This window comes from Tyto alba, unplaced genomic scaffold (genome assembly GCF_018691265.1).
Source record: "Tyto alba isolate M040663 unplaced genomic scaffold, T.alba_DEE_v4.0 Super-Scaffold_6, whole genome shotgun sequence".
In the NCBI taxonomy this organism is placed as follows: domain Eukaryota; kingdom Metazoa; phylum Chordata; class Aves; order Strigiformes; family Tytonidae; genus Tyto; species Tyto alba.
This window is the reverse complement of record NW_024881327.1, coordinates 41000417-41021416: the sequence shown is the minus strand read 5'-3', so window position 1 is coordinate 41021416 and position 21000 is coordinate 41000417.

Sequence of the window (21000 nt, the reverse complement as noted above, 5' to 3'; positions counted from 1 at the left end):
AAGGAATGCTATCATTCAGAAACCAGCTTGTTTCCTGAAATGGCAACTAAAGACATTATGTATACTGCACGTGACAGTGTGATTGGATTTTGGGGAATTTGGAATTACAAGGTCATTCTGTTACACAGTGGTTTGAAAGTGTGTTGTACTGGTCATTTTCTTTTCTGGTAACATCTGTCTCTGTAGATACTGTTACTTATTAGCAGGTTTTCCTTTAGGAGGAGGCTTAGCCATCTCTGCTGTGGCCTTGATTAAGCAAAACTGAGGTCAGTAGGCCAAAATTATTTTCAAAATAGTTGCCACCTAATGACAGATAACACTGTCGAACCCCCCTGAGGGAGCGCATAGCAGAGAGTTCATTTTTGGAAGTGATACAAGCAAGCAATAGATATAATAAATGTGACTTGGTTGGGCTATCTCACTATTGAAGATAAGCTCAGATTTTGAAGTTGCCTGAACACAGGTGTGCCTTGCCATTTCGAGTGCCTGGTTATATCTTGCCTGTCTTCCAGATGCTGCTCAGTAGGGATGTAGGTCTTTTGCAGATCTCGGACTGGAAGTCTTTGGCTGCTGCCTGTAGAGTTAGACACCTCAAAGCAGGGTCTAAAATCTCAAACTTGCTGAGCAAGGAGCTGCTGTGAGCTAGCAAAGAGCAGCTGCCTGAAATCACAGCCTCAGTGGTTGCTCAGGCTGCAGAGGAGGTGCAGCCCTGTGCTTGCAGTACACAGCTGGGAGTATAAGGCAGACACTAACTTTTGAGGAAAAGTGAAGGACAGCTATCCACCATCTTTTATATGAAATAATCTAGTGATCAGAGGAGGTATGTAGCTTAATACCTTGATCATTACTGTCTGCTGCTTATATTTGCTCTCCACCTAAAAGAAAACACACGTACAGGAGCCTGACGTGGACTCCCGCGCCCCAGCTGAGCACGTGTGCACCTCTGGGCTCTTCACTCGCAGCCTGCCCCTCTGCATGGGACGAGGGAGGAGTGGTTTTTCTGCGTGGCAGTTGTGCAAGCGATGAGTGCTTCTCACCAAATACCCTGCAGTCCTCCTTCTGTGGGTGCTTTCCAAAAAGGGGTCTTGGATCCCGCAAGGGCATGAGCCCAAATCTTCCTTTACCTGAATGCTGTAACTACGTGCAGAAGGGCAGAGGGAGAGTTTCACTGCTCCCCCCATCCCTCCCATGGGGCAGCAATGAGAGGTGACTTTGGGACTGATCCTGACAGTGGATGGGAGGTCCCTGTTGGAGCAAGGCTGTTCTGGGCCTTTAACAGGCTGAGATTGACCCTCCGTACCCTGACTTGCCTGTGGTACATGCTCAGCTTTTAAGCCCTTTTGAGGTAACTTTGGACAGGCACAGAGTTGCCTTTCTATGCATGTGAGATAATTTGCAGTGTGCTGACCTGGTGCTGGCTGGGATGGAGTTAATTTTCTTCAGAGCAGCCCCTATGGTGCCGCGCTTTGGATTTGTGACCAGAACAGTGTTGACAACACACCCCTGTTTTGGCTGTTGCTGAGCAGTGCTTGCACAGCATCAAGGCTTTTGCTTTTTCCTGTTCTGCCCTCCCAGTGAGCAGACTGGGAGTGGGCAAGAAGTTGGGAGGGGACACAGCTGGACAGCTGACCCCAACTGACCAAAGGGATATCCCATACCATATGACATTGTATTCAACAATAAAAACCAAGGGAGGGGTTTTTTGGAGGCAGGCACTGTTCAGTGATTGCCTTCACAGCACTCATTTTGTTTCTTCCTTTTTGTTTTTTTTTTTTCTTTTTTTCTTTCTTTCTCTGTCCTTCACTTACTTAACTGTCTTTATCTCAACCCACGAGTTTTCTTGCTTTTTCCCTCCTGTTGCCCCGCTGTCCCATGGTGTGGAGGAAGCAAGTGGCTCCACAGGGTTTTGCTGCGGGCCAGGGTCAGCCTGCCGCACACACACGGGCAGGCAGAGCTGGCGGGAAGGGAGATAACAGTCATTTCACCTTCCAGCTGTCACAGGGATTTCAGGCTCACACCTTTGACACAGACACATAAACATTGTCTGTGTCTGAGGCAAAGGCCTAACCACTCTTCTGAAATATGCCCCAGATACTGCCCTAAAATGAAGCTTTTTTTTTTTTCATTTGAGTTTTTAAAGGTCAGTTTTATGAATCAGTAATGAGATCATCCACAGAAGCATTGTACTCAGTATTGTGACATTAGAAAAAAATTCCATAAAACAGATGCTCATATGATCAACATATTTAAACTACTACAGCTGTGGTCTTCCAAGTGTGTCATGTAGGAGGAGACTTGTTCTGGTTTTTTTACCTAAAGTAAATGTTAGGAACATAATAATAATATTAAAGGCTATATTATCTTAGCATAATTATGTAACTGATCAATTGCAAAACTATATAAAAATTATGACTGGCACAATTAATTTGAATTATTTTCTTCAAAAAAGAGTGCTCTAGGTTTCCCTGGCAACCTTTAAAATTATATGTATAAACACACCAACCAGCCAGCATAATAGCAGTTGAAATAACCCCACAGAAACACAAATACAATGAACGTTAATTAATTATTGTACTGGTTAAATGCAGATTTTAGAAATGCCAAATAGAAGGTTTTCCTTGGTGCCAAACTGCATTAACAAGCTGCAAAATTCCAGCTCTTTGCAAATTCACATACAAAATATTAAAAGATATTAAAACTAGCTTTATCAGGGAAACGAGTCCACTGGTGAATGTGTTATGAGTCCCACTATCTCTAGTACTGTTTAATACAGGTATTCAGGATGACAATTAGGATACACAGAATGCACTTTTGTTTGTATTACAGCCTCATCTAGTTTGGAATTGCTGTAATGAATCTAAGCCAGGTGACTTTGCAGTGGATGGGAGAGATTATAAACGGAAAAAATTATAAGCCATTGTGGCTGAAGAAAAGGATGGCACTATACTAAGGCATGTTTCAAGCAAAATGTTAATGATCTTGAAGGAGAAGAAAATATTTTACTCAACCTTAATTGCAAATACTCAGAGAAACTTGCCCTTTTAAGCCATTACTGTTGCAAAACCGAGATTTGGTTTTTGTTGTGCATGACACCATGCTGTGCAGAGAAATGCCTGGAAAAGATTTGGTGTTTGGCAAGGTTTTCTTCCCACAACTGTTCTATCAAATCAGACGAAACATATTCACACAGCAACAGAGTAGTTTGGGACACTTCAAGCCAAATGCTGCAATATAATCTGAACCACACTGCAAAGGTTCCTTGGGGACGTGTGGCATGAAAATTTTGCCTCTGAATAAAATAGTACGAATCATGAGCCTGCCTCCTCCTTGCCTTGTCCTTCCTGTGTGTCTCCTTAATGGTAAACATTGCACAAGGAAGTACCACACAGATTCATTAATAACATGTACTTGTTTAAGCATAACATCTGCCACCTCAGTCCACACTCTTGAGAGCAGCATGCATTTAGTCAGGCTCATGTAGTTTGAACTACTAATAAATTGTCAGGCAGTGACTTGCTGGCTGAAGAAATGCTGTCAGGACAGACAAAGGCTGTGGGTACCTGAAAGGTAACCATAGACATTTGACACTTTGAAAATTGCTAGTGGGAGGCTTTGGTACATGTGGTTCTTGTTCATTTTACTGTGCATGTTTATGCCAAGCACTTGCCTATCTACAATAGCAGCTCTGCCATGGCACAGTACAGAGCGGGGAGATTTGCCAAACAGTAGATTGAAATAGAAATCCTTTTTCAGTGCAAATAAAAATGGTCTCTCAGTAAGTTTCACTAAACTCACCTGAAATCATGTATTCTATGAGAAAATGAGGAAAACTGCAAATGAACCAATTCTATCATGTTGATAGGGTTTTCACATTTTTCAGTCCAAACAGCTAAATACTAAAGTGAGTGGGCATGACTGAGGGAAGCTTTTAATGCATGTGAAATGGTTTATACTAACATAATAATAATAATAGAAAGATGCTCTTGAAGCGTTATGGTTTGTGACCATAGAAATAGGAGTCATTCAATTACAATGCCTCATCTGAATTTGGTCCTGGGATGATATTAACACTTTGTAGCTCTTAAATGGCAGAGAGTTTACACTCTTAGAGGACATGCAAAATTTGAAAATGTTCCATCTAAAGGTAATACTGCCTGCAATATATGTCTTTCAGAATGTTCATATATATATTTAAAAATATGTTTTCTTTCGCCTCTCTCTTATAAGCAGTATAGTTTTCAGACTTGTTCTGTGTTGTTACCTAGCAAGTTATTTTTACTGGCTTCTAAAGTCCATACATTAGGATACACTGCTTTTCTCTGCCCTTGCATCTTGTAATGAAGAGTGCAAAACCTTATTCACCCAGGGAAGTCAGAAGGAAAAATATTTAACTTCTTAATTCTCTACTAGTGCTTGAAGTCTTGGGATTACCATCTGCCAGTCCTTTTGGGGACTGCTTGCTGTGAAAAAGGAAAGCTAAAGTCTTCTAACTTTCCACTTGCCTAGAGAATACCTAGGTATTCCTGTCTCAGTGGCCAGAGGAGCTGAAGGGTTATCTCCCTCCTCCTCCACAGATGGGCAACATCCTGTGAGCAGACAAGAAGCCAGGCAGATGATATCTTATCTCAGAGGATGCTGTGCTGGCTGCAGCTATTTGGCACAGAATCTGGGGAGGTGCTGTGTGACCCAGCGCCGCCCTGAGTGTTGTCGTTACGTGTATAGCTCTTTCTAGCATACACCAGAGTTTGGCAATCTGCCCCATAGCCCTGGGCTACCTGCTGTTTCAGCAGACATTTGACTCAGAGTTAAGAGCCTGAATCAAAATTCCCTCCTTATTCTTGTTATGCTGATGGTCTGCTGCTTCTCTACAACAGCAAATCATAAAACAACTTGAGCAGACCTATTGCACATGACAGGCAAGTAACAAGGTAGAACTCAAAGAAAATGCCATTTCTGTCCTTCCCTGCTATCTGCTGTCAGTAAGGAGCTAAGAGGTAAGCAGCTTTTAATTTAATTTCACTCCATCTGAGTCAGGGTGGAGTAATCTGCATATAAATATCATAATGCAAGTGCTTGATCCCTCCCTCACAGACATAGAATCTAACCTAAAATATGGCTCTTGGTATCCAGGGAGAATAAAATTACTCCACCCAAGGTAAGAGAGAAATATGTATCTAGAGGAAAGAACAGCCTACACTGAAGCATCCCAGTTTACAGCTACTGCACTGTAAACCCACATCCACATCCTTAGTATCTTTGAACCCATATTTACAGGTTGCCAATGAAATCCAGTTTATAGGTAGATGAAAATGGTTGCTCCAAGTATTCTCACAGGAGTGGTTTTCATGCGGTATTAGAGGTAAGTATAGTAGTCATTCTTCCAAGTAAAAATGAAAGCATGCAAGTACCTTCATAGCTGGTTCTTTAAATTGTATCCATATTGTTGGAGTTTTTGAATCAGCAGGAAATAACAATAAAAAAAGAATTAATTTGATGATTTATTTTTTTTTTTAATTCCCTCTTTGTGTTTTGTTATAAAAACAGCCATCAACATTTCCTAAACAAAAGTTATTCATGGAGGACAGCAAAAAGTAAACCAGTGGGGGGTCTGATTGGAAAAAAGTATCTTTTAATTACCTGTAAATTTGACAGAATAGTTTGGTGTCTTGATTTAGCAGTCTGTAGAACTCACACTGAAAAATCCAATGTAAGAAATGCTACAATTTGGAAGGAGAGCGGGCTTTGCTGAATAGGTTATATTTGCCATTTAAACATTCGTATCACTCAGATTGGGGGCCTGAAATAGAAATTACATGTCTGAATTAACGTGCTGTTGATTCGGTGTAGGCATTCATGTTTGAAAAGACTGGATTTTCTCTAGCTCTAGCTAAAAGTCCCTGAAATTTAAGAAACCCCCCTTCCATTTAAGAGATTTCCTTCTCTTCCTTTCAATTATCCAACTTGATGTAAAACCTCATGTTCTTGACCAGTCCTAGATTGCTGCCTGTGTCCTAACTAATCCCAAATTAACCCTCTTCTTACTTTTGACCACTCTTCTACACTTGTGCTCCACTCTGGAGGGTATAAACTCTACAGAAGTCATGTCTGGATACCTGCTCAGCACTGCCAGCTAACTGATCTTGTGGCTTCCTGGGATTTCAGTTCATGCTGCCTGACAGCTACGGACACGTACGTCGGTGAAATGCTGGATGTCTACATGAAAAGCTTACTAAAGGAGAGAGGCTGGGGTGGAATAGACCTTGCTGTTTCTGAAGCCTTTGTGAATAAGTGCCTGATACTGGTAGCTGTCAAAGATGAAAACCGAACACATTTCACAAGGAGCACGATGTTCCTTTTAGTAAGGATTTCTTAAATCATCACTTTCAACTGCAGCCCAATATTTAATCCTTGTCCCAGTTCTCTCCTTGAAGACCATTCAACAGAAGCAGAATACAGGAACTACAAACTAGCTATTCTGTGAATAATTGGGCATTCTGGATTTTCATAATGGATCAACACAAACTTGTTAGGGCAAGTTTGTCTGTGGTGCACAGGGATTTGAAGGAGATGAAACGTGAACTGTCCTCAAGTTGTCCATGAAGTGGTCTTGGAATCAGACCCAGTATGGAGCTTGACTTCTCACTGGGCTAGTTAATTTTTTCCAGTTATGTTCGACCATTTGTTTTTTATTTCTTTATTTATTTCTTGCATGTAGCAGCTTTAGTTGCTGTCAGATGTTGCTTAGAGGAGCAGAGACCAAACATAGTGTTTTTGTATCTGGGGAGAGCACAATGGTTAGGCTACTTGGTAGAAATCAATAGTGCTAACTTAATAGCATAACCTTCTCAAAACACCCCCCCTCACTTCTGCTACTTCTGCAGTTAATGGCAGAATTATTAATACGACATAATTTCATCAGCAAGCTCATTCATAATCTAATGAATGACCTAGAGACAAATAAGTTTATGGGAATATTCCCACTGATTTCAAAAGGGTTTTGATCAGATTCCTATAATGTCTTTCTGTGCAATAGAGTTCTGTCAAAAAACAGGATTGTAAATATACTGCTTTTCCAATTTACCATTTTCAGTAGTGGTACCATTACTGCATGCCCTTATTCTAGCATACTGCAGGATACTTTCGTACGCATATGCTGTTGCATAGGTATATATTCTGATAAGATTAAGGAATATAGCAAAATGAACTGGAGATTCACCATACATAACATGACATTTAAAAAAATGCTATCCCAAGTGTCTAATATTCAGATACTGAGCCGAGTAAAACCAAACTCTGACCTCCATGCCCACATTTAACAATGCAAGATTAAATGTTAAGGAAGCACGTCCAAAATATCTGCAAATAAAAACATGCTGAAAAGGGCAGTCAAATGAGAACCAGTAGGCTTCACTGTAGGGAAGAAGATACTTCAGCAATATCTTTGAAAATGGTATGTAGTGAAAGCTAAAAAGAGATGTGCTAGGTTTTAAAGTAAAGCTTATTCTATTTACAACTAATGAAAATTTCATTCAATAACATTTATACATCCAATATTACTATTTTCAGTATTCTTTCCCCCGTTAGAACATGAAACAGAATATAGAGGAAAAAGTCCAGGAAAACCAAAAGGAAAGCAAGATTTATCATCTGTCTTGGCCATCACTACAAATCTATTCCACAAACTCCATACCTTGCTCAGTATGTGTATACACTTTTTCAAAGGAATTATTTTCTGTTAATAAAAACATCTATTGTCAGGTTGTTTGATTTTGCATTTGTATTCATGTACATCAACAAATTTATTTATTTCTTTCTTGTTGTCAAGGTGTCAATGATAACCACACAGATATTCTCTTTTGACAGCACTTTCATGTTGGAGACAGAGGGCTGCAAGTGTCTTGTACTTTTCTCTGCAGATGTCACTGGTAGCATCACTGGGATGCTACTGAAAGAAGGAATGCTTTGACAGCTTAAAGCCTAATAAATGTGAGCATGTGCTAGAAGGAAGGGACATTATTTTATTTTACTAACATAAATTAACATAATAAAACCAGGGTTATAATAATATATTTTTGCACTATTAATCCTGTAACGCAGTTGTCTTCAATACTTCTATAATATCTACTACAGTAAAAAATGAACAAATTGAATTTTCATGATGCTCCCACAGAAAAGATAAATTAGTCTGAGGAGCTACTCCTTCCTTTCCTACTGGAGACAATATTACTTATTTGTTTAAAGACAGGGTAGTTCTTTGTTTTTGTGTGGTTGTGGGGTTTTTTTGTTTTGTTTTTTTTTGGGTTTTTTTTTTTGTTTTTTTTTTTTTTTTTTTTGGTTGTTTTTTTTTTTTTTTTTTTATGGAAGGCTTGGCATAATTGATCAATAATTCCTGTTGTGACAGCAGGGTCAAAGGTTCTTCACTGGTTATATAGGGCCCTCATACTTTCAATTAACCCACTGCCACAGTACGAATACAAGCTTTGCTGCTTGCCCCTGCTGATGTTCAAAATGCTACCACAGCATTATTTGCAAGGATAAGGTCAGTAGTGCTGTACCCAGGCAGCTTTACTATGACAGTGTGCCAAAAGTGGTGACCTAAGAAACATCCTGTGAAAAACTGGCCAATTTTCCATCTAGGTCAACAGACCACTGACATTGCTAAAGCCCAGATGCCTTGGTTTCAGCTTCAAATATAATATAAGTAAGATCCAACACTCAGTAACGTCAATTACAGCCCAAACCTCTTTGGAAGAGGGACACACATTCAGCACATGTCCATTCTAAATTGATCACTGACACACACACAAAAAACCATCTATTTTTCTGAAAGAATAAGTTGAGCCCTTCATCCTTGCTTTCAACCAATCTGCAACCTATTCCTCTTCACAGCCAGAAAAAAAACACCAGAAAGCCAGTTTTAGTTTTGTTTTTTGACATTTTGGCTTCTAAATAAGTTCAACCAATATCTTGATTTTCATTTCCAGTTGGCAAAAAACACGTCTTAGCCCTATAGAGAATCATTGAAAGACAATCTATTCTCATCCTAAAACTAAATACAACTCACTCAACCAGTCAAAGCTCTTATCCTAGCCTTGACTGACCCAACAATAAACCATGCCTTTTACAATACCATTTACTTACCTCCTGAGTGGAACTTAGCCTTAACTATACACAAGTGAAACCTTCTATAGACCTAACCATGTTGCTGCTGTCAGCCCACATCCTAATTACGTGAGGTTTACCTGACACAGTTTAAAGCTATCTCCTCAATCTAAATTTTGAGCCTCAATCCCAATTCTGAACCTTAAAGGTAGCTCAGGGACTCTAATAACTACTCATCATCATCTATTGGCAGGGCCCTGAGGGCACTAATAGGCTTTAATGGCCCTGAGCAGTCTCACCTGGGGCCTCTCTCCACCCTAGCCCATGGCCCAGCAGCCCCATTTCAGCTCAGCTGGGGGCTGTCAGACCCTACTCAATGAACTATGTCATAGAAGTTTCAGTCTCCAGCTCATCCACAGCCATGCCTATGTTTGGCAATGGATCCTGTTGATTCAGACTCCAACCCGCAAAAGGAACTTCCCAGCCTGACTTTGAACCTGCCCAGCAATGACTGGGCTGTCTGACCCTGTTTACCCTCATCAGACGTGACTGTAACCCTGACCAGAAAATTGGCTTCCCAGCTTGGTCTTGGCCCTGCCTCATTTCCATGAACTTGTCTGATCTGGACCCTTGGCTGAACATGGGTACCATCTCTGGGTGTGCCACTGGGCTGGTATGATGGGCCCCGGCTGGTAAAGCCCCTGCCCCAATGGTCCTGTCATCCCCCTTGGCTCCTGACTGCATCCCTTGGGGCGGTTCTCATCCTAACTCTCTCTGATCAAATCCACCAGCATATTAAATTCAGTTCATGCTCGTCTAATTCCCTCACCTTTGTCCCTGACATTACTGTGTCCCAACAAACCACATCCATCTGTAAAGTCACCTTCAATAATATGCATTTCCTGGTCCTGTGGGTCTCACTGGCATTCAGCAACACAACCATCCGTTCTTACTCTCTGAGAACTTCACGCCAGCTCCAGTTCCAGTACTACATTTAAGACAGCCTCAAACAAACATAATCTCTTTGTCCATAGCAGCAGCAGCCATCTTCATCTAACCCCAAATGCCTTGCAGAGTCCTGTAATAAACAAGCTCTGGTTTCTTTAGTCTCAAACTCCAGTCCTAGATCTGACTGTGTCCAAAACTGAAACTATGTTCCACAATCCCATCTCCACACCCCACTCATCAGCAACTAGATTCACACTTCTACTGACTGCTTTGATCTCAGTCCCCTGTTCTTTTGATGCAACTACAGTGGCTTGACAGAGATTTGTGGATACTTGGCTGTACTTGAGACAGTTGGCCAGAGGACTATTATAAAGGAAAACGGTGAAGTCCAACTTGCCCAGTTTGTTGGATTCCTTTGAGTGATTAGTTCCCTGTTGTGACCACTTTCACGTTTTTAATAATTTGTCTTGAAATATCTTCAGTTTCTAAAAATAGAACTAGAGTGATGTTGCATGTAATAAGAGAAGTCTCAAAAAAATAATGAAATTCCAATTCTGTCCTAAAAGCTTAAGGATTGATGCCTGCTAAAACTTTGCTGTCCCAGCCAGCGTTCCTGTCTTGCTTTCCCAGGGGCCAGAGATGGCATAATCATCTTAAAAATGAAAACTTTTAAGTGTTTGGATGTGAATTGAAAGGTGAAATTTTAAGCGTATGATTTTTGAAATATAAATGTTTAGTATGCGAGGGAAAACAGATGAGAAGAAAATCATGAGTGTGTTCAGATCAAAACTGCAGGAGCATCAGATGAGCTACCAGTTGCTGGAACACTGACCTTAATAAAGCCACAATAACTCACACAAGCTGGGCTCTGTACCACAGAGCAGGGAGAGCCATAATGGCTTTGAACTGTATGTTTTCCACTCCTCCCTAATGCAGTCTATATTTGTGTTGAATGTACATAAACTGCTCAGAATGAAGAATTAGAAAGAAAAAGAATATTGCACTGGAAAAAAAAAAAAAAGGTGTAATCAGCATTACAAACATGTCTTTGCTGTGACACTGTAAAATAAAACTGATGTTTAGTACCAATGTATTATAATTCTTGCCTGCTCCCCCAATCACTTACCATCTAGAGAAGCATTTTCCAACATCTCATAGTAATGCCTTACTTTAAAACTTTCAGCATTAACTGGAAAATCCAACGTACTTTAATAATAACAGATGGCTATGAAGTGAATACAGAGCTGTATTTCACTCCCGGGGCTTTGTGGCTATTCAGAAGCCACTTGAGTTACATGCTCATGGTTAATAACATCAGCAGAGCCACTCCAGTTAATTACAGCATTATATTTACTCTATAGCTCTCTATTATACCTTAAGTTGCAGTAAGAAAAGGGCAAGCATATAATCCCTCCAAAGAAATTGTACTGCCCTTGTTAAAAAGACTGAAAAAGCTCCATAGTTGTAGTCAAAATGTAAACCCCAGTATGGAATGAGAGATACTCTAATGTCTCTGGCAGAGATCAGCTTAATTGATAGTAATTCTAGACTGTCAAGATAGCAAACATCATATTGCTTCTCATCACGGGCTAGTAAAAGGGAATATTGCCTCTTGCCCATAGGAGGAAGGGAGTAAATGGGAGGTGTAATGAGTATGTAGAAAGGATTCTCAGGAAGCATCAAGCTGTCTGCAGTTTAATTTACTTTTTCCTCCCGATTTCATCCCATTCTCAACATTTTTGTCTTTTCATTTTATTTCTGAAGGGAAGGAGAAATATAAATATAGTCAAATAAACTAGAATGCCTTGTTCATCAAATAATTAAGACAAAGTGAAACAAAGCTACTCCACCAAGAATATCTTAATGTTTTTAAGAGACCTTTTTGTCAGCAAGGCTGTAAATTATTGACTTAGCTTTTTCATTAAAAATAAAAGGGCAAACTCTTAAAAGTAAAGATTTATTTCAGAGGAAATAACACCCATGACTAAAGAAAAGCCCCCCAAAGAGCCTTTTCTTAAGATACTTTTCTAGTCCTTCTATTGGCTCAATACCCCCTGTAGACAATGGGTCAGCACAGAATTTTCCTTTTGTGTCTCTTTCCCACATCTAGATCCTCTGTAGACTCCAAACTCAGGAGACAGAGAATGGCAGGACTACATGTCTGTGGATTAATCTAGGAAATACTATTTTTTTTTTTTTTTTAGCAATATTATAAAATCTGTGCTTTTCCCCAGCATGAACTGAGCTTCTCCTGAATATAGTGTCTCTGTTGTGAGGAGCTTGTTCTCACCCACTTTGCCACTCTGTAAGAGTAGCAAAAGGTGCAGTCTTGCTCTTAGCTCTCCATTTACATTCCAAGCTGTGTGCTTGAAGTGTTTTGGCTATATCAGAACAAAGTCTGAGGAATAATGCTATCTCTCCGTATAGTAGCACTGGCCTTTTTGCAGTGAACACTGTACTTGACTAGGTTGTGAAGTCATTCATCAGTATATTGTGTAAATATTTCAGGGGCCTTGACTGATTATAGGAACAGTTCTACCTGATGTGCTAATAAAGGCAAATCTTACTTTTAGCAACTTGCGAAACTACAGGAGGTATATTTGTGATGCTTTGGAAAGGAAGACCTCTGACAAATGTGAATAATTCACAATGCTAAAACGTCTACTTCATCTAAATAATATTTTAGAGTGTAGCTATATTTAAAATTGCGAATTAGTGTTATAGATGACTTCCATTTTGTTAAAATGTGTACATTCATAAAACTGATGCTGGAAAACTTTGGCTCATAAAACCTAGAGTGTGTTGAAGCTGGCATCTTAATTCTAGCTCTAGTTCCAGCTGTGGCATCTATGCCTTTGAAGTACTCACAGCTGGGGTTGAAGCTGCTCTCCACAGACAAATAAACTCACTGTCTTAAAACACTGGCTTTAAATTTGCTGTAGGTTAGTTGGAACTTGACTTAAAGACTTGCTTCTCAATGCAGAGAGATGTTTCTGTGTCTACTTTGGAGGTAGGTGATACCACAATATCTTCAGTCTCAGGTGTAGTTAAAAATCTACTCCCATAACAAAGGAAACTACTAGCCTTAAAACACAGGTTAAAATTCAGTTTATAGCTATGTTACAGTTAGGTGCAAAGACCTTATCTTAAATTTGAGCCTCTTTCCCATGCAAAATGTCATTTAATCTATCGCAATATTTCTAAAATACCTAGCACCCTCCTATGTGAATACCTCTGCAGCTCAGCAGGAGTTTTTCCAGAATGAGCAGAAAGTAAGCTCTCCAGGCTCAGGCTGCTTGGTTTAAAATAGCAAGACTTTCTCTGCATAGCTGCCCCTGCCTGTGCACACTTCAAAAGAGCAGTCACAGCGGGGGCCATGGCTGGGATTGAACGTGGTGGTTTTATCTAGCACGGGAGGTTTCTTGAGTCTTCATCCTCGAGGCAACTTGTTAATTTAAAAAATATTTTTTTTTAAAGTGATATATTGCATGGCTGTTATAAGACCTTGAAGAGGATAATAGTAGCCACACTTTCTTTCCCTCTGGTCAGCTTTGTGAGAAAATGAAATATAAAACAGAAAAGAGGGTGAATGCACTGTTCCAGAAACTCTGTGTTAACCCCGTTTCTATACTGCACCCACAGAGTGACAGTATGTTGAAGGGTGAACCACAAAAGTTGTTTGTTCTCTTTGATGTTATTTTATGATGTACAAGGACAGTACCATTTTAGACATTATTTTTCTTCACAGTCTTAGTTAAAAATATCAGGAATACTGGGTTATGCCTTTGCTTTTTGTGCTAGGGGACTGACTGTGCCAAGGTTTTGAGAGACTTTGGAAATGTCTTCTTTGCTTGAGGATGAAAGAGAATGTTGACTTTAACATAGTTTAAACTCACGGATTTAAAGATACGTAGGTATTTATTTCCCACTGATTTCCAAGTTAGAGGGAACAAATGGCTTTTTTTTTGGTTATGAAAGGAAAGAAAAGCGTGTATCTTGTATGTGTTTTGTATTATTTTACTGATACAACAAATGTTAAGTGACTAAAACATGGGGGTTTTCCACAAAAATTTTACAGGTTAGGTCCACAGACATGTGTTTTACTGCCAGCAGTTCTAGGGAGAACAATAGTTCATTCAGTGATTACTGAATTTCTATATTTACAGAACGCTGTGTGTGATGGTCCAAATTCATACATTATCACAACTGTGGAATTCTTTTTTTTTAAACACCTTCAAATTTATAGATTTATATTGAGTGAGTCCTGCTACTGGTCAATCAGTGTCAAAAAGGTAGGTGAGCTTGGATGGAGAGCTGACTAGCTACGTATTTGACATCTATAAAAGCTATAATAAAGTATATATCTGATAAACCTGGCAAGACCTCAGGAACTGTTCTTAATTTCCTAAATCAGATTTGCCCTTTCCTGTTTCTAGGTCCAGTGCCCTGTGAAAGTCTAACTTCCCCAGAAAGACATGCATTATATTTTTTGTGATAGCTGAGAAGATGGGTATTTATGAAGTGTTCTCATTTAGCTAAGCCTGAGCACTGATAATTGAAGAAGCCTCCCTTTCCCCAGCTGAACAAGAAAAAAATCTGCAAGTGCGGCATAGGTATCGTTTTTCAGATAGAATGACCTGATATTGGCTATTATACACACATTTTTTTTTTTACCGTAAAGAGTTGACCAGAGTTACTTGCCAAAACATGAATTTGTGCCAGGTTATTATGTCAGTGCTCCTACACCCCCACCCCATGCATAAAACCTAACCACATATCTTTAATTTAGTCACTAGAGGGGCTTTGGCCAAGGTGAATCTACTAAAGCTAGTTTTAAACTGAGAGCTGAAAGCCTTGCCTGCTCATGGGGGTAAATACTCTGGTGTTTTGCTTTGAGCGGTGAGCTGCTGTCAGTATGTTACTATCAGTAGTGAGCTAATTAGTTTAAGCTAAGTTAGCTATTTCTTTACAAGATCTGGTAGCTACAGGGTGTTTGTGCAGTAACATTTTCTTGGTGTCTGGAGTGCCTAAAAATAACCACAACAGCAAATGAAGTAGATATTGAACTTTACTACAGAAAAAACTTTCTCACAGATCCTTATCATTTCTACTGGGATGGTAAGCAGAAGCTGCAGGCCCCTTGATCTTTGGAAATGTTGTGAGGTGATCCTGACTGATAGACCTGAGCCTGAACAAAGCAGTGCCGTAGCTTAAAAAAGCCCCAGCAACCTCCCCTCCCCCGTTCCAAACCACAACTTCTTGCTGCTGCTGAAAATAACATCTTCTGAAATATGGCTTCTGTTGTAGCCTCTGTGACATGCAAAACCTGAGGGTTTTGCAAGCCTGTAACTAAGAAATTACGTGGCCTCCCTTATGCTCCCTGTGAATTTCAGTTCTACCCTGAAACCAACAGATGAAACAAGTGAAATGTGGTTGCGTCCCTGGGAGAAACTACTGATTAGCAAAATTCAAAGCTTGAAACAAAATTAGACACTCAACTATTACCACCCTCTGAACTGCACAGCAGTCACAGGGTGGATTCCTCCATCCAGACACACACATCTGCCCCCACTCTGGGAATGGCAGGGACATTAAATTATGTCTGGGATGCGATAACACCCCTTCTAACATGCTGTTAGAATGGGAAAAGAATAGGAAAAAAGAGCTGCAACATAATAGTATTTGCATATATGTATATGATTCACCCTCATAGACAAGCTGAATGTGGGTTAGATAAGCAAACTCTGAAGAGTATTGAAAACTGGCTGAATAGCCAGGCCTAGAGGGTTGTGATCAGTGGCACAAAGTCCAGCTGGAGGCCAGTCACTAGTGGTGTATGCCAGGGGCTGATACTGCTGCCAATACTGTTTAATATCTTCATTAATGATCTGCACAATGTGTCAGAGTGCAGCCTTGGCAAGATTTCAGAAGATAAAAAACTAGGAGGAGTGGTTGATACAGCAGTTGGGTGTGCTGCCATTCAGAGGGGCCTTGACAGGTTGGAGAAATGGGCAGAGAGGAACCTCATGAAGATCAAGAAACGAAAATTCAGTCCTGTGCCTGGGAAGGAACAACTTCACTCAGCAGTCCATGCTGGCGCTGGAAAGCAGCTTGGCAGAGAAGAACCTGGGGGTCCTGCTGGACACCAAGTTGAACATGAACCAGCAATGTGCCCCTGCAACAAAGAAGGCCAGCTGCATCCTGAGCTGCATTAGGAGAAATGTTGCCAGGTAAGGTTGAGGAAGGAGACTTCTCAGCACTGGTGAGGCCACACCTTGATGGAACTTTGGGCTAAGCAGTAAAAGAAAGACATGGACTTGCTGTAGTGAGTTCAGTGAAGGGCCATGAAGATGATTAAGGAACCAGACCATCTTTCATACAGGAAGAGCCTGAGAGAGCTGGGACTGTTCAGTCTGGAAAAGAGAAGGCGTGGGGTGATCTTATCAATGTTTAAAAATAACTGATAGGAGGGAGTAAAGAGGAAGTCAGGCTCTTAGTGGTGTGCAATGACAGGACAAAAGGCAATGGGCATGCACCAAAATACAGGAAATTACATTTAAATACAAGAAAAAACTTCCTTACTCTGAGGGCGGTCAAACACTGGCACAGTTTAGCCAGAGATGTTGTGGGGTTTCCATCCTTGCAGATAGTCAGAATCAACTGGACAAAGCTCTGACCAACCTGTTCTAGCTGATCTTCCTTTAGCAGGGGGGCTGGACTAGGTGACCTCCAGAGGTCCCTTCCAACCTCAACCATTCTGTGATTTGTCCACTTACACGTTACAACAAATTAAAGCTTTACAACTCTTGAAAATACATTTTCATGTTAGTAGTCAGAGGAGCTGTTAAAGGAATGGAAGTGTTTTTAAAGGTAGATCCTACATGATAACTCCCATCATTTGGGAGTAATGGAGGAAACATGGAAAAACTCATGAAGAAGAGACAATACGGGAAGAGAGGTAAAGGGTAAAGCAGGAAAAATATAAATGAGAAAGAAGGTAAAGATATGAAAAGCCTGAGACACAAAGATATAAAACAAAAAACTAATTTGGAAAGTTGTTTCCCATTGTCAGTGTTAGTAATTACTCTCAATTACCTAAGGCATGTTTTGAAAGAAAAAATACATTCCTGGCAGCACTGGAGTTGTTCTGTTCCTTATAACTGAATTGGTCTGCAACAAAAGGAATAAACCTCAGTGCCGGGTATTTCCTTTCTGTGTGTGCTGTTGACTCCTGATGCAGCACATAGCACTTGCAGGCAGTCAATATGCTGTTAGTTGTTCAATACAGAAGGGAAGAGTGTGGGGATTTCTAAGAGCAGTAAAAGGACAGTGATTTTGTGATGCTACCCAGAAGAAAGCCACCATAAAATGAAGATAGAGAGATTGCAGTGGTACGACGTTGCAACACCAATGTAAGTGATATGAGATAGCCTGAGCGGGAGTTCAGATACTCACTATGGATAAGAGGCAAGATGTCTCATAGTAGAAGAAAGATGGGTCACTTTATTAGAGCATTAGATTTCCTTTGGGGAAAATATCTCAACAGCAAACACAAAAGTCCCTTTCAGTCTTTGCCTCTCAGTTCTGTCAATATTTTTTGCAAGAGGCAGATACAAATTTGGAAAACTATTCAAGGAAAAATACCAGCACATAAAGTGGGAAGTTATTGACTCCATCTTCCAGATGAGTTGTTCACTTCAGATGCTTACACGAGAGAAATATTTTTAGGGATAATTAGTGACACAATAATAATTTCAAAGTCCATTTATTACCCATGGAAAAATCTATTGACTTCAGGTTATTTAAAACACATTCTTAGAGTTATCCACTAATATATGACCCTGCAACTGCTATGAAAAAACTTATCTTCTTCAAATGTCCCTGTTGAAAAGAAGCACAGGAGGCAGTGTTTCTCAGTGAAGGATGTCAGAGTGGGATTCAGAAAGCTTGCATTCCTTGCTAGGATGTGCTGCTGAATCCCTATATGACCTTGGGTAAATGACTGTGGCCATGTATTCAGTGTATTTTAGCTACCTTCAAAATCAAACCTAGGGTTTGTTGACTGTTACTACTAGAGATTCCTACAAGCTAACTCTGGAGTGCTGCAGCTGTTTTTCCCAGGTATCAGAAGATCCTTAGGCTTCCCTTTCTCTTGAGGTCTTTGTGTAATTTGTTATTGTCTTCACAGCCTGCCAGCATTGGCAGTAGCATTGTATGACTAGAATCAGGCTGATGGCTCTTTAGCCTTCTTTAAAATCGCTGAAATGCTCTGCCAGAAAGATGGATGAGGTATAGAGCGACAAAGAGAGGATGGCAAACATTCAGATATAGTACTTACCCCTTGTTCATGATTCCTCACTCATGGAAATGCAAATCTTCAAAAGAGTCTGTGATGAAAAAATAAATACATTGTTTATTTAGAGTCTTAAAAATCTAGATGTATGTATTTGTAGTCCTTTTCTTTTGTAGTTCCTTTCCTGAATTTGTAGTTCCTTTCCTGAATACATTTTGTTAAACTAGAAAAGAACTTAATTTGAGATATCTGTTATGAGGAGAAACTGTTTCAATTTTGACAGGAGTTAGTCTGTTTGAAGATGTGATGATGACTATGACCAGAATCAGAAAGTGTATAATGTGGTCATTTTTTTAAAGGTGGCCTTAATGATATCTCCATTTGTACATGAATAAATTTTCATTTATGCATATATTGTTCTACTATTACCATCTGTGCAGTCAGTAATGGAATATGTATACACAGATCTGTATTTATGTGAGAATTTGTGAAGTGAGATTTAAATTTTACAAGCCAAGCATAAATTTTGAAAAGGATCTCTGAAAACCAAATCTAAACATTATGGGCCTATGAAACTTCTTGGTCACAAATAAGAGAATTAAAATACACACATATATATATATATATATATATATTCACACACACTTGTTAAAACTTTGGTTTTGTCAGAGAAATCTAAAATTTAAATGCTGCTTCAGAGTTGTCAGCTATTGCAACGAGTCTTTTAAGCTGATGACTCAATCATTTTTCCAATTGTCTGCTTCTCTCTGCCTGATATTTTCTAATAGAAGACTTAGTAGTCACATAATTTGGACATAAAAATGGAATTTATAACTTTTCCATTTACTCTGTCTCTCTCACTGTCCACTGCCATTACTTTCTCTCAGCTTAATAACTGCAGTGAGAATAAAAAATAGTCTTATTTTCTTCTCTCCTAATGTGCAGTTACTTGTCAAATGACAGGGCCTTGCAACCTTATGTATATTAACTGTTTCTGAGCTTTCTGCTATCCTCACCCTGTTTCACATTTTCATTTTAAATTGGCCTTAAATTCACAGACAAAAATTCTTAAGGTCTCTATTTACAGGGGAGTGTGCACATACAGTTTACTTTAAAATGCCTTAACCTAATTCTAGCTATTGCTGAATGATATTGGTACTGAACAAAATGTTTTATTTTTCTACAGCTAATTTTCTCCTGCTGTTTTTCTGTACTGATTATATTTATTTAGTGTTTGTGGAATTCTTGGTAGATTTCTATGGCAGGTTGCCTTTACCTGAAATCATAATAGTGTGTTTGTGAGAACAGAAATAGCCAAGGGTGGCTTGTGATTTACAGTAAGCAGTCACAGTAGAAGGAGATGGACATCTGACTGAGTAAAAGTGTTCGTTAATTACTTTTTAAAATAAGGCAGTATTAAAATTTTTGAAGATGTGCAATAAACAGAGCTTTTGCCTAAATGACTGCTTTCTAAAAAGTTCACCAGAGAGTATTGACTTCTCTTACTGCATAATAAGAGAAGAAAAAATATTTTTCCTGCCTTAAATATTGGACATTATGCATCAAATATCTGAAAAGAGCTTAATATTCTGAAGAAAGTTATCTGGAGTTTGGCTATTGAATGTGAGCTATTGGGACAAAAGATCATTTATGAAAAAGTTCGGCCCACATTTTCTCTGTTAGGGTCTTTGCACTTTTTAGACTTGTTTCAAGATATTCAAAGCTAGAATGAGCACAATTGTAAACTTATAATAATTCTAACAATTACCAGTAACTCACAGTATTGCAAATGAGGGGATTATTAGGAATTTAATAACTATACAGAGTCATATAATAATCTCTTTTTTGGACTATTTCTAAGCATTTTGCTGTGGAATGGAGCTTAAAAGTACAAGGACTAAATTAGAGAGAGGACAGAAAGAGAAAACTCACATGAAAAGAATCAAACCTTACAATTTTTCTAAGGCTTGCTTTGAGACTGTTGGAAGATTGAGGTTGTCAGTAGTGAGGATGTAAGATGAAGTAGGGAGAGAACTTCAAAAACATTAGTGGATTCAACTGAGAAAGATGCCAGGGAGCTCTCAGTAGAATTTAGCTGATGGATCATCCAAATCCTATTCAGCTAATTCACAGAAATATCTCCTTATTTCTTGTAAGTAAACCTAGTTTGAAATCACTCACAGTACAGAAGTAACACTATACAAATTTACCCTATACAACTGTCGTGATAAGCCACTTTTTTAGAAGTATACACTTACTGAATTTGGGCGGTTGCCTTTACTGTGGGTGTGGGAGCCTTTGGAAATAAAGTTCTTGGAATAAAAACAGTTAGTCAAATTGCCAGACATGTCTGTTATTGATTAAGAAAAAGTTTTGCAATCGTTTAGAGTAGTAAACTTGGCCCAAATTGTAAACGTAGATGTTCCATGAATTAAAAGTGGAGTAAGTGACAATGAACAAACCATAGCTACGTGTCTGCTTTTCAGCAGGACCACAAAAATCTTTTGCAGACAGCCAAACTGCTGGGGCCTCATGATGGGCTTTACACTGCCTTTCTCCATCTGTCTGTCAAATGTGGAGACACAGGGACGTGCAGTGCATTGTGCAGGAGTCAGGAAGAGTTTCTGTTTGTTTTGGCAAAAACCCTGGGGTGCACA